Below are 15127 nucleotides of genomic sequence, written 5' to 3'. Positions count from 1 at the left end.
AGCTTGGGAGTCCTCTGCCCTCTCTGTAGTCTAATTTTGTTAATAGTAGACTTTGTTGTGAGCAACAATGTTATAACTCAACAGAAATGGCTGCCCACATCTGAGGCTTTGTGCAGAGAGGGGTAGCAGCTGGTCCTGGAGAACCATTTGGCGTTCCTCAAATAGAACTCTGTGGGCTGGTCTCCGTCACATCACAAGTAGCTGAATGCGGCAACCTCGGTGACCACTGAAAAGGTCAAATTCACACCTTTCGGAGGAGGGAAAAAAGAGACCTTGGCCAATGGTGTGATGGGAAATCTTGGAGCTATTCCAACCCTCTAGGGTCCCAGTAGGAAATTTTTGAAATTTCTTCCCAGATGGAAAGTCACACTCCTCTGAGGAAAATATCAATTATAGAATCTATTTTTACCTCGTGCAAAGAATGAAAACAGAGCAACTACATGTGTACATGTTAGAGCATCCGTGACAGATAAACCAATTAGCATGATGCTAAGACCCTAGATCGCAGCAGCCTCACGCCATGGTTCTTGTCCCAGGACCATAAGCTGTACTCTTAAAACAAAGGTGCCGTCTTGAAAATGTTACTGGTCATCATGGGTGAGATTATGGAGGCAAATCTGTCTTAGGATTCCTTGTTTGTAAGGAATAACAGCAACTCAAATAGCAATCATGCACACATACACATACAAAGGAAAAAAAGGAACAGTGTATTTATCAGCAATGTACAGGGACATATTATGAAATGAAAGGGCAAAAAATGCAATTAACACCCACAAAGTACTGCAAACAGTAAAAGAAAACAAAACCAAGGTTTTTCTCTTAGTCTCTCTTATATTGGTTTCCTGTCTCTACTTCTGTCTCCTCGTGGTTGTTAGTCTCTCTCTCTCTCTCTCTCTCTCATTTCTTTTTTTTCTAATAGATTTTATTTGTTTTCTCTGGTTAACTTAAAATTTTTCTTATCTTGCTTGATTTTTTCCTGCAGCTAAACTAGAAAAAAAGTGGTTTTTTTTCTCTTCTAAAAATTGCAATGACATTCTTTTTTATAAATTGCCCTCAGATTTTCTTGTCAGCCTGCTTCAAGGAAATCCATGTGTTCAATATACTTACTTGCACTTTGGTCCCTACCAAATGGTTGTTTGATCCAAACATCTGAGCAGCACACAGAGCTTCTCCTCCTGGAGAAAGCACAGTTGAATAGCCCAGACCGTTGGACAGTCGAAGGGAAAACCGCACCCGCTGAGCTCCTCGGTCTGGAGTGAGTGGAGGAAAGCTGATAAGTGGATATGTGGTGTTAGCAGTCCTAAACCACGCTTCTGCCTGCCACGGCCACATACCGTGGGAATGCATCCCCTTCATACTCAGCTTTAAGCCTCAGAGTTTCAGCCGGTCCTTTATGGTCAGAAGTTACCCATAGTTCACACGGAATGCCAAAATTTCCACAAGCCTTCTTGAACTTTTTACAGTGACCGAGATCAGAAGTTGAGCCCATCAATACTGCACTTTCTGGCTTCAGAAGCAACTCTACTCTTCCTGAAGCCCACTCAAAACTTTTCTTTACCATCCGGGGCCCTTCAGGAGTCACTTTCTTGAGGTCACGATATGACTTCTGTTGGCTTTGATCTCCTGATAACCAAAGTCTTCAGGCATCATTAGCAATAATATCAACAGGAACCATTTTTTGTTGGTAACATCAACACCGAAGTCAATCGTCAGTTCCACCAGTGTACAGTCTGGGGACAACCAGGACTTCTCCAGTATTTCAAAAAATAGCTTCCGTAGCATGACTCACGATACCCACTTCAGCTTGTCCTACAAGTCCAGAAAATTTTGCAGCTCCTCAGACCACTCTGGATCATTATTGGTATCATCCTTGAAAATGTCTCCACTTCAGGTGGGTAAAACTTGATCCTTCTTTGACACTAGGAAAGAACCGGTTGCTATTCTTCCTCGGACCCGTTCTTGGAATCATTTCACACGTGGGTGCAATGGAAGCGGACTCCCCACCTTCACTGGTGAAAGCAGTTTTGATATCTGCTTCCTGTAGCAACTGAAAAATACAACTGGTAATTTCATTGGAGATTGCAGCTTCTCCTGCCAGGTGAGTCTTCCTGGCTGTATTTCCTGCTTTAATCTGGTCTGTGGACTACAGGAGAACTCATCCTGGACTGTCTAACAATTCATAGACTTCTTTTGTTTTACCCTCATAGAGTTTACAAAGATTCAGTACCTCTGCTGCCACCATTGTCCTGGGTAGACTAGGAGCCTCCCTCTGCCATTTCTGTCTCTGTCTCTTTCTCTCTCTTAGTCAGTCCTTTTTCTGTTTCTTGGCACAAGAGCAAACATGATGTCTCCATTGCTGACTTTGCTTCTCTCTTTAAATGCTCAACAGATACCATGCAGACTCTCAGAAGCTCAGATTTAATCCCCAGGACAGAGAATCTGATTGGCTGCAGCTGAGTGGGGATTACACCCAATCTAGTCCTTTGTGGTCAGGGCGGCAAGTCAATGCCCAATCGGCAGGGACTCTGGGAACTAACTCTCTGCAAAGTATATGCACAGGTTCTCAAAGAAAGAAGGGAGGAGCTGGGAAAGAAATGATTGCCACAGGAAATGATAGAAATGTGTGATAAAAATACACAATTTACACTTAAAGGGTAGTTATTTGCTTCTCGGGTATGGGCTGAGCAAACTCTGCAAACAATCTCATTTGTTATTCCAAATGAAATCTTTCTTGCACTGTCACTAGATAAAGGGAGCTGGCCTGAGCCCCCCTGTGAATTTCCCAGTGATAAATATAGTGAAGGTACTCCTATACCAGAGCTGTGAGCTCTCTTGCAATTTGGTGCACATGACAGAAACATACCCAGGCCTAGAACCTCTAATTTTCTTTATTTTAGCATCTAAAATTGGGTCCAAGTAAGAGATTGGGGCTTGTGCTTTAAACAGTCCTTTGCAAGAAAGGGGAAGGGCTGGGAGGAAACCAGCAGGACCCTTGCGCGTCAGCTGACCTTGGCACCGGCAGAGCGAGAGCTTGTGGCGGACCAGCCCAGGGTTGAGGGCAGACAGTGGCCCAGGGACGCAGGCCTGACAGAGGTGCTGTGCCAGCCCCTGGCTTCTCATTTCAATCTGGGACACGCAGTGTCAGCTCTCTCTTCGATCCTGTGCGGGGCCTGGTTTTACAAGCATCTGAGTCTGGAGGGGGGTGCAAAGCAGGGACCGGGCACGCTCACTTCAGCGCACGGAGGGAGCCGGTGTGCTGTTGCAGGCTCTCACCACGTCATCCACATTCTGCACCGAGAACAACAAACACAGCATTTTCATACACAGTTGGAGACAAAACATGAAAATACTAGTACAGCATAGGAAACACACTCAATCTTATTGTAATAACTATAAATGGTGCCAGGTGGGTACTAGAGTGACCAGGGTGATCACTTTATAAGTTATGTAAATGTCTAATCACTGTTATACACCTAATATAATATTGTATGTCGAGTATAATTGAAAAATAAAAAGAACTGGTAAAAAAAACTAAGTGGGTCTATATAGGTGTCTCATATCCACTCTAATTTGTCGAAATTCTAGACAAATTATCATCATTTTTATTAATAGCCACACCTAATAAGGTATCTACTACACTCAAGTGTTGCCGCATGATCTTTTACTTAATTATGCAAACAACTTTAAGATTGGTACTATTATCCCTATTTCACAAAAGAGAATGCAATTTGGAGAGGTCCGGTGACTTGCAGGGTCGCTTAGCAATGGGTGACAGATAGGACCCATAATCCTACCCACGCCTGTTTTGCACTGCAGTCTGGCCTCTATTTATGATGACATGAGAGGGTGTAAAACTCCCCAAAGGACAGCTTCTCTGTTATTGAAGGTCTGTGCCTTATTGTGACAAATTATTCTCCAAAATAAGGAGGAAGAACAGGAGGAGAAGGAAGAGGAAGAAGCAGAGGCATTTCGAATGTCCAGAACCCAAAGGGAATCAAGAGTCAGGGGGGAACAGTGACAATAGAAGATGTTTTCCTGGCCTCTCTGTTATTTACTTTGTGTTTTCCAGGGGATTCTTTCTTTAGGGCAAGGCAATCGAATTTTTAAATTGGTGTCCTATAGCCACGGTTTTCCTTGAAGAAAGTGAAAATGGCAGGAAAGAGCTCAGGGAAGAAGGGAAGGGTGGGCAGCAGAGTCCTGAGCAGACACTGCCATATGCTGGTGGGTGGTAGAAATGCTGATGGGGGGCAGACTCTGCATTTTTTCCCAGCTCTGTCCCTGCCACACTCCATTGTGGTCCCAGATTCTTCCTCACTCAGTAAAAGGGGGCACTAAGACCAGATATCCCCTAAGTCGCTCCCCATTCTGATAGTCTTTTGTGTAAACCAATTTTTCTTTTTTTTTCTTTTTTTTATTAATTAATATTTGTTACAGATGTTTCTCCTTTTTCCCCCACTGATTCCCCCCTCTACCTCCCTCCCTGCCCCTTTCCCAGTTTGTTGTCCATGTCCACTGTTCATGCATACATGCGTATAAGTTCTGTGGTTCATCCCTCCCCCACCTCCCCCCTCTTTAGGGGATTGTCAGTCTGTACCCCGCTTCCGTGTCTCTGGGACTACCCCATTCCTCAGACTGTTATGTTCATTATATTGCACAAATAAGTGAGATCAGATGAAAATTGTCTTTCTCTGTTTGGCTTGTTTCACTTAGGATGACACTTTCCAGGTTCCTCCCTATTGTCTCAAAGGATAAGAGATCTTTCTTTCTTACCGCTGCATAGTACTCCATTGTGTATATATACCACAGCTTTTTTATCCATTCGTCTACTGATGGACACTTGGGCTGTTTCCAGATCTTAGCTATTGTAAATAGTGTTGCTACAAACATGGGGTACATATATTCTTTCTGATTGGTGTTTCAGGCCTCTTAGGGTATATTCCTAGAAGTTGGATCACTGGGTCAAATGGAAGTTCAATTTTTAATATTTTGAGGTAACACCATATTGTTTTCCATAGTGGCTGCACCAGTCTGCATTCTCACCAGCAGTGCACTAGAGTCCCCTCTTCTCCACACCCTCGCCTACACTTGTTGTTTGATGATTTGTTGATGGCGGCCATTCTGACAGCTGTGAGGTGATACCTCATTGTTGTTTTAATTTGCATCTCTCTGATGATTAGTGATGATGAGCATTTCTTCATATATTTCTTAGCCATTTGTATGTCCTGTTTGGAGAGGTGTCTATTTAGTTCCTCTGCCCATTTTTTAATTGGATTTTTTGACTTCCTTTTGTTGAGTTGTATGAGCACTCTATATGTATTGGAAATTAACCCCTTATCTGATATATCATTGGCAGTTATGCTCTCCCATACAGTGGGTAGCCTTTCCGTTTTGATGATTGTATCTTTCGCTGTGCAGAAGCTTTTGAGTTTGATGTAGTCCCATGTGTTCATTTTCTTCTTTGTTTCTATTGCCTTAGGTGATGTGTCAGTAACAAGTCTGCTGCGTATGATGTCTGAAATTTTGTTGCCTACATTTTCTTCTAGGATTTTTATGGATTCATGAGTTACATTTAAGTCTTTTATCCATTTTGAGTTTATTCTATTGTAGGGTGTAAGTTGATGGTCTAGTTTCATTTTTCTGCATGTAGCTGTCCAATTTTCCCAGCACCATTTATTAAAGAGGCTGTCCTTACTCCACTATATGCTCTTGCCACCTTTGTCAAATATTAATTGAGCATATTGCCTTGGGTCCATTTCTGTGTTCTGTGTTCTGTTCCACTGGTCTATATGCCTGTTCTTGTGCCAGTACCAGGCTGTTTTGATTACAGTGGCTTTGTAGTATAACCTGAATTCTGGTATTGTGATACCTCCAACGTTGTTCTTCCTTTTCAAGATTGCTGTGGCTATTCGAGGCCTTTTTTGGTTCCATATGAACTTGTGAAATAATTGTTCTAATGCTATGAAGTATGCCGTTGGTATTTTGATGGGGATTGTGTTGAATCTATAGATTGCTTTGGGTAATATGAACATTTTAATGATGTTAATTCTCCCAATCCATGAACAGGGTATGTGCTTCCACTTTTTTATATCTTCCTCTATTTCTTTTTTCAATGACCTGTAGTTTTCTACGAATAGGTCCTTTATTTCTTTGGTTAAGTTTATTCCTAGGTATCCTAATTGTTTTTGCCGCAATGGTAAATGGGATTGTTTTTTCAGTTTCTCTTTCTGTGAGTTCATCATTGGTGTATAAGAATGCCATCGATTTCTTGGCGTTAATTTTGTATCCTGCTACTTTGCCAAATTCATTTATTAAGTCTAGTAAACTTTTGATGGAGTCTTTGGGGTTTTCTATGTATAGTATCATATCATCTGCAGATAATGACAATTTCACTTCCTCCTTTCCAATTTGGATCCCTTTTATATTTTCTTCCTGTCTGATTGCTGTGGCTAAGACTTCCAGTACTATGTTAAATAGGAGTGGCGAAAGTGGGCATCCTTGCCTTGTTCCTGTTCTTAAGGGAAATGCTTTTAGTTTTTGCCCATTGAGTATGATGTTGGCTGTAGGTCTTTCATATATGGCCTTTATTATATCTAGATATGATCCCTCTATTCCCACACTACAGAGCATATTTATCAGAAATGGATGCTGGATTTTGTCGAAGGCTTTTTCAGCATCTATTGATATTATCGTGTGGTTTTTATTCTTCATTTTATTTATGTGGAGTATCACATTTATTGATTTGCGAATATTGTACCAGCCTTGCATCCCTGGGATGAATCCCACTTGGTCATGGTGGATAATTTTTTTGGTGTATTGCTGGATCCGATTTGCTAGTATTTTGTTCAGGATTTTGTTATCTATGTTCATCAGGGATATTGGCCTGTAGTTTTCTTTCTTTGTAGTGTCTTTTTCTGGTTTTGGAACTAGAATTATGCTGGCTTCAAAAAAAGAGTTTGAAAGTCTTCCTTCTTCTTGAATTTTTTGAAATAGTTTGAGGAGAATGGGTATTAGTTCTCCTTTGAATGTTCGGTAAAACTCCCCCGTGAAGCCATCCAGGCCTGGGCTTTTGTTTGCTGAAAGAGTCTTGATTACATCTCCAATTTCTTCTGTTGTTATTGGTCTGTTCAAGTTTTCTATCTCTTCCTGATCCAGTTTTGGGAGACTATGTGTTTCTAGAAATTTGTCTATTTCGTTTAGATTGTCGAATTTGTTGCCATATAATTGCTCGTAGTAGTTGTTAACGATCTTTTGTATTTCCGTGGTGTTGGTTGTTACTTCTCCTCTTTCATTTCTGATTTTGTGTATTTGGGTTCTCTCTCTTTGTTTCTTGGTGAGTCTAGCTAAGGGTCCATCAATCTTGTTTATCTTTTCAAAAAACCAGCTCTTTGTTTCATTGATCCTTTAAATTGTTTTTTTTGGTCTCCATATCATTTATTTCTGCTCTGATCTTTACTATTTCCTTCCTTCTACTTGCTCAGGGGTTTTCTTTTTGTTTGCTCTCTAGTTCTTTAAGTTGTGAGGTTAGATAGACTATTAGAGATTTTTCTTCTTTTTTGAGGTTGGCCTGTAGTGCTTTGAACTTCCCTCTCAGAACTGCTTTCGCTGCATCCCATAGATTTTGTGTTGTTGTGTGTTCATTTTCATTGGTTTCCAGGAACTTTTTGATTTCTTCCTTGATCTCCTCAGTGACCCATTCATTGTTTAATAACATGCTATTTAGCCTCCATGTGTTCAAATGTCTTTGTATGTTCCTCTTGCAATTGATTTCTAGTTTCATGCCATTGTGATCTGAAAGATGCTTGATAAGATTTCAATCTTCTTGAACTTGTAGAGACTTAGTTTGTGCCCTAACATGTGGTCTATCTTTGAGAATGTCCCATGTGTACTTGAGAAGAATGTGAATTCTGTAGTTTTGGGGTGTCATTCTCTGTAGATATCTATTAAATCCATGTGGTCTGGTGCTTCATTTAGAGTCTCTGTTTCCTCGCTAATTTTTTGTCTAGAGGATCTATCCAGTGATGTCAGCAGGGTGTTGAAGTCCCCTGCTATGATTGTATTGCTATCGATTTCTCCTTTGAAGTCCTCCAGAAGTTTTTAAATATATTTGTTGCTCCTGTATTGGGTGCATATATGTTTATCAAGGTTATATCTTCCTGTTGGATAGATCCTTTCAATATTATGTAGTGGCCTTCTTTGTCTCTAGTCATGGCCTTCATTCTGAAATCTATTTTTATCAGATATGAGTATTGCTACCCAGCTTTTTTTTCCTTTCCATTTGCTTGGAAGATTTTTTTCCATTTCTTCACTTTCAATCTATGTGAGTCTTTTGTTGTGAGGTGGGTCTCTTGTAAACAACATATAGATGAGTCATGCGCTCTTATCCAATCAGCTACTCTGTGTCTTTTTATCGGAGCAGTCAATCCATTTACATTTAAGGTGATTATTGATATGTACTTATTTATTGCCATTTTTGTTTAGTGTGGTTCTATTTTTCTTCCCATTTCTCCTGCTAATTACAGCAGTCCCTTTAACATTTCTTGCAGTGCTGGTTTGGTGCTAATGTATTCCCTTAACCTTTTTTTTTTGTCTGGGAAGCTCTTTATTTGACCTATTTTGAATAATAGCCTTGCTGGGTAGAGTAGTCTTGGATTCAGATCCTTGTTTTTCATGACCTTGATTACTTCATGCCATTCCCTTCTGGCCTGTAGTGTTTCTTGTGAGAAGTCAGTTAAGAGCCTTATGGGGTTTCCTTTATAGGTAACCTGTTGCTTCTCTCTTGCTGCCTTTAGGATTGTCTCTTTGTCTTTAATTTTTGGCAGTTTGATTACTATGTGTCTTGGTGTGGGCCTGTTTGGGTTCTTCTTACTTGGGGCTCCCTGTGCTTCTTAAACTTGAATGCCTTCTTCCTTCACCAAATTATGGAAGTTTTCTGTCACTATTTCTTTGAATATATTTTCTAATCCTTGCTTATTTTCTTCTTCTTCAAGGACTCCTATGATGCGAATATTATTCTGTTTCCAGTTGTCCCACCGTTCTCTTAAGCTGTCTTCCTGTTTTATAATCATTTTTTCCTTTTGGTTTTCTGATTGGTTGATTTTTCCTAGTCTGTCTTCTAATTCACTGATCCAGTCCTCAGCTTCCCCTACTCTGCTTTTTTGACCTTCCAGTGTGTTTTTCATTTCTGATATGTCATTCTTCATTCTTCTTGTTAGATTTTAATTTCCAACTGGTTGATTTTCAACATTTTTATGTCTTTACTCATGGTGCTCATATCCTTACACATGCTTTTGAGCTTCCTCAACATCATGGCTCTAAATTCTAGTTCTGTTAACTTGCTTAAATGCACCTCTTTTATCTCATCTTCCATGGAGCTTTTATCTCATCTTCCATGGAGGTCTCTTGTTCTTTCATTTGGCTTTTGTTTCTGTTTTTCACCATTTTGGCTATCACAGTGGGCTTTGGAGTCTGCCAAATTTTCCCTGTGGGTGTTGGTGTTCTGCTGTTTGTGGCTCCCTCTCCTGGGTTTGGATGAGGCAGGGAGGACCCACTTTAAATACCACCGTCAAGTCTTAGCTTTTCTGGTTAGTGTTGCTAGCCCAGGGAATGGTACTTATCCTCTAGCTTTTTTTGCCTCGAGGCTATTAGTAGAGGTCACCTGAAGACCCTTGGTTTCTCATTTGCCTGAAAAACTCCCTCAGGTGCTCAGTGTAAGAGGATTTCCCAAGGGTGGGGCAGCTGCTGGTTGTTAATGGGCCTCAATTAGTATTTCAATGGCCACCAGGTGGGGTTGAATCTCTGAGGCAGTGGCCGCTGTCTCACCCCAGGGCCCTGGGAAGGAGTAAAATGACCACAGTTCTGCATGGCTGCACTCCGCAAAGCTCTTAGCACCCTCCAAAACTCAAGTGTCCCCCCACAGTTCCAGTCCAGTCTGCCTTCCCTCTGCCGGAGCCCAAGGTTAGTGGCTGCTGCCAATTTAGCCTCTGTCTAGACTCTGTGTCATGGAGCCGCCTGGGACTTTTAACCTGAGGGCACTGCTTCCAGTCAAGGGCGGCCGGGCATGGCACCAGCCAAGGGCATTGCACTCAGCAGAAACCCCAGGACTGAGCCGCAGTAGCGGGACACTGCCGAGGTGGCAGCAGCTTCCAGCAGAGTCCCCTGGTCCCCGCAAGTCTGTGCGGCACCAGCCGAGGGCTTAGCAGGCAGCAGAGTTCGCAGGACCCCGCCGGGGCCGCAGCTGAGGCGGCAGCAGCATCCCGCCGAGTCCCCTGATCAGAGCCAGTCCGTGCCAGTCCGTGCGGCACCAGCCGAGGGCTTGGAAGGCAGCAGAGTTCGCAGGACTCAGCCGGGGTCACAGCTGAGGTGGCAGCAGCAACTTCCTGCCGAGTCCCCTGGTCCCCGCCCAGGCCGCTGCTGACCGTGGGCTCCCGGCCCCCTCTCGCGTCCTCGCAAGCCTACCAGGATTGAGTCTGTGTCCCTGGTTATGTGGTCCTCCAAGGTGTCTTTTGGTTGCCCCTTCCTGAAGATTTGCCTTTATTTTCGTTGTAAATCCAGTTTGGTCCTGGGAGATGGTCTGTGTAGCTCCATTCACTCCGCCACCATTTTTTCTATCCCCAATTTTTCTTTTGAAGAAAATTATAACAAGATGCTAGGGGGCATATGGACACATTCTAATCACTTCAAAACCTGTCTCTTCTAGTCCTTTTTGCTACCCTTCGACCTTGGCCACCTGTGGCATGAGCTCAATACAAGAGGGCTAAACGTCAGTAAACGGAAGGTGCTCTAGAGAAAAGGAGAGAGAGAGACAAACAAAGAGAAAAGAAAAGGAAAAAAAGAAAAGCTGATAATTTCTCAACACTTTTTAGACTGAAATCATGAAGACATGCTTTATATTTGTTTTTGTTTTTTGTTGTTGTTGTTTTTATTATCCTCAACTGAGGACATTTTTTGTTCAGATAGAGTGGGAGGGGGAGAGAGAGAGAAACATCGACGTGAACGGGACACATAAAGTGGCTGCCACCCGCACAACCCCAACCAGGGTCAGGGACAAACCGCAACCAAGGTATGTGCCCCCAGCGGGAACTGAACCGCAGGCCGACGCTCTAACCGCTGAGCCAAACCAGCCAGGGCTATTTGTTTTGAAAGTACCACACAAGTCACACAATGCATGTGGCCATTTGCTGGCCTATAACACCTTTGAGAGCAAGAGCCCTGCCTGTCTTGTGTAGTATTTGAAAACCTAGATCATAGTAAATGCTCAATGAACACTCAATGAACAAATAAGAGAATGAATGAGTTGTTTTCCAACAGACAAGGTAGGAAGGAAGCATTAAGGTATCTGTGTGTATGCAGGTCAGTGTCACAGTGCGCACTCAGGGTGGATGGGTGAGCTGGGTCTGATGACGAAGACTGTGCTAGTTTTTAAAATTGGTGAGAAAGAAGCATAAACATAGCTGAAGATTGCTTTCACTCCAGTTTAGCAAATAAGCAGTACAGAGAAGATTCTCAAGATCAAAGACAGAGATGGAAGCATCTCCATTGTTTCAGGCCAATGAAGGCCACACAGAGTGGGAAAACCCTTAGGACAAAGAAACCCAGAATCTGGAGCCCCCACCAGCTGTGATTATCGGGGGCACTGCCACATGCGCATTCCTTCTGTCTTGGACCTCAGCCTGCCCAGCCACATTTTTCAAGGCACATTTTTACTTACAAGATAAAACCATTCCAAAATTCAATGATTTGCCTCTATATTGAAAGTAACTCCACTAATCTCATCTGCTTTTCATTACAGTGTCTTGTCCTTAAAGGTATACTTTGACCGCAAACAGATCTGTGGCCCCTACGGGGACAAGTTAATCCTGGGAAATCCTTGGATGTTTCACCCGGAGAGAGGCGACCGAGGCCCCAAGCTGAGGACGAGGGCTTATTTGATGGTAAAACTGCTGCATCTCTAAGGGCCTGTAAATGCTTGACCCGGGCTGCTTTCTCAAAACCTCTCTTTTTGAAGGAGAGAAATCTGTAGGTCCTGGGGGACGCTGCAGGGCTTAATGAAAATCAATAGTGAAATTAAAAGTGGGAAAAAGAGAACCGCAAAGAAGTTTCTAAAGGATCTTCGATTTCTCTGACACTTTGGTCTTCAAGGAGTTTTTATTCGCCCTGCAAAGCATGTGTGGAATGATGAAGACATTAAATTGCAGAGAAATGTGGCAGCTCATCGCTCATGAGCTGTCCACGCGAGACCTCCCTCCACCCAGGCCCTCCTCTGAAATCTGGCGGGAGGAGACATGAAGAGTGGAAGTCACTTCTATCCTCTGGGGTGACCATGTAGAAAGGAACTGCGGTCTCCTGGCTCTCGGAACCCTTTGAAATGAAGTTGGAGGCAAGTGATTGGGCTAAGAGAAGTGGGAAGCTTTGTTTGTGCCCTGAGGCTGCTCACAAAACCAACCTGGTTGTGGCACTCAGATTGTCATTTCAACCATTCTGAGCTGAGTTGGGGCTGATGCCAAAGTTCTGAAGAACATGCATCATGGAATCATATCCGTTGTTCCTGGAGCATTGCAGCCTGAGCACTGAGATTCTCACTCACGTCTGGGTCTGGGAGAGCTGGGTGTGCACTCATCAGCATGTCCACAGCAGGTGTTCCCAGCCAGGGTCTATTCTGACTGGCTCGTGCCCATGCCACACAAATTGTGGATTCCAAATGTCGCCCTGTAGCAGATGATGCGGATGCCCGGCATGTACTTTCTCAGCACACCTGAGTTCACCTGTAACCTCAGGAGACTATTTCCAGCACACTGACCACTTCCTGCCTCCTATGCACATGTCACTCTTCTCTGCAGCCCGGGAGGTTGCTTTATAGCAGGCAGAGGAGTTAAAACCCCCAGGAGCAGCCCTGGCCGAGTAGCTCAGTTGGTTAGAGCATTGCTCCAATATGCCAAGGTTGCAGGTACAATCTCCACTCAGGGCACATACAAGAAGCAACCAATGAATGCATAAATAAATGAAACAACAAATTGATCACTCTCTCCATCTCTCCTCACCCCCCACCTCTTCCTCTCTCTAAAATCAATAATAATAATAATAATAGTAATAATAATAATAATAAACCCCCAGAGCAACTCTCACCAATGAGGAAAGGAAATCAATGGCCAAATCCTCCAGCCTGCCCACCCTGTGGTAACGGGGAAAGTCCATCACAGCTTTTAGAGTCCCGGGGAGGGTGAGCCCAGCTACCTACAGTGGTGATCTACCCACATACCTTCATCGCCTTCTCCCCTTTTCTTAATTTCCTTTCCCAGTTTCCTCACTTTTGCGTCCTACGACTGCCTCCCTATGCGCTGGCTTCTCCTGGGTCCTTGTTGCAGCGTCCTCTTTGGGGAGGAACAAACTGAGAAAACGGCCTCCCTTGATCCTAGACCGTGTCTGGCACTTCACGGGCATCCACAAAGCACCGTGTGTTGGGAAATCTGTCCAGTGATAATGCCAAACATTCCTTGGAATTCTTTGGGAGATTGTTCACCATTAGAGACCGTGAAACAAAGAAGATAAAATAGTCCCTTTTTCCTGAGAAAAACCGCATATATGTGAAGGCAGGAATGTGTACAGTGAATGCAAGGGAAGGCCATCGCTCCGCGTGCCTCCAACCCGGGAAGCAGATGAACGCTGGGGAGTGAGACAGGAAATGGGTGTCTGTCCCGTTGACTCGTTTCCTGCAAGTTATCGCAGGAGAAGAGAGAGATTTCAGTACAGAACTGAACTCAGCTCCAAGTTAAACAGGCAGAGAAGCCTTCATTCAAGACCATTACCACAGAGCAGAGAGACTGAACTCAGCTCTGAAAACAGCAGGGACACGTGGAGGCGTATAGTTAATGAGCAAAGTGAAGGAATGGATGAAAACGTACTCAAAGGAACTTGGTTGGATATGGAGGGTAAGAGGAGTCTCACCAAACTGGCTGAGCAAAGTCCTTGCTGACACTGGGCTCAGCAGGCCCAGCTGGGAGGAGGGCTCGAGGAGCCTCACCGAAGTTTGATCCAGAAACCGGCCCAGCACCTGTGAGCTCCTCCATCTAACCCACAGGCTCCAGCCACCCACCGGCACCGGCGGACGGGCATTTATGAGGTGCATCTGCTGGGTTCCAGGATGCAGTGGGGAAGCAAGACAGACGTGGCCTATTCTTACGAAGCTACGTGGTCTGGAGGGAAGGGAGACGCAGACCTGGAATTACGTGGTCCGGCGAGTGCCGTGATGGGGACGCTCCGAAACCCCAGCGGAAACCCCTGGCCTGAGTTGGGGTGTTTCCAGGGGGATGACTTTCCAGATGGTATGACATTTCTCTGAGGCCGGAAAGACAAGCAGGAGTTGGCAAGGCCGGGAGGAAAGAGAATAACACCAGTAAGAGTGTGACCAGCTCCATCCACTGAAAACAATCAGGTTAATATGGGGGGGAGGGTTGGGAAAAATCAGTTTGGAATTTAGACAGAAGCCAGATCATAAAAAGCCTTGAGGGTCACATTAAGGAGAAAAAAATAGATAGATGATAGATAGATAGATAGATAGATAGATAGATAGATAGATAGATAGATAGATATTACGGGACTTCTTAGAGCTTTTTTCTTAGTTTGGTTCCCCCTGAAGTATACTCTACGATAAAATCGGAATATAATTTGTTTGGGAGGTGACTTCAGAGAACTCCATAGAGGGGTGAGAGCAATCAATACAGGGTGCATTCGTGAGCAGACTGACACCTGTGAGCAGCAGGGTGGGTCCCACTGGTGAGCCCTGGGAGACAGCACGAACGTGCCTCAGAGCTGTCCAGCCTATAGGCCAGGGGGGGTGCGGAAGGTTCTCTCCTGCTCGCCATCATTTGTTAGTCGGCTTATCGGGCTTTGCCTCTCAGATGCCTCCAGGTGGCCCTGCAGCCACTGTGTGAGCTCCCTGGGCCGGGAGGAAAAGCAAACAAATACAAACATAAGAACCCAGGACACTGGCAGTCAGCCTAGTGTGCAGGATATCTGGGCAGAGCACGGACAGGGTCAGCTACAAAAGGGTAACGTGGCTTGTGAGGCCCCAACTTTGTGCTTTTTCCAAATATATTTGATCTTTTTTTAATAGAACATTCAGGACTAGTAA

General features: G+C 44.0%; 1 pseudogene; it reads right to left on the bottom strand.

Moving 5' to 3' along the window:
• Positions 1-1053: 1053 nt before the first annotated feature.
• Positions 1054-2242, bottom strand: LOC118633393 (annotated as a pseudogene).
• Between the last annotated feature and the right edge of the window lie 12885 nt (positions 2243-15127).

This window comes from Molossus molossus, unplaced genomic scaffold (genome assembly GCF_014108415.1).
Source record: "Molossus molossus isolate mMolMol1 unplaced genomic scaffold, mMolMol1.p scaffold_m16_p_18, whole genome shotgun sequence".
NCBI lineage: Eukaryota > Metazoa > Chordata > Mammalia > Chiroptera > Molossidae > Molossus > Molossus molossus.
Note: the sequence above shows the minus strand (reverse complement) of the source record. Positions and strands in the feature narration are given on the sequence as shown.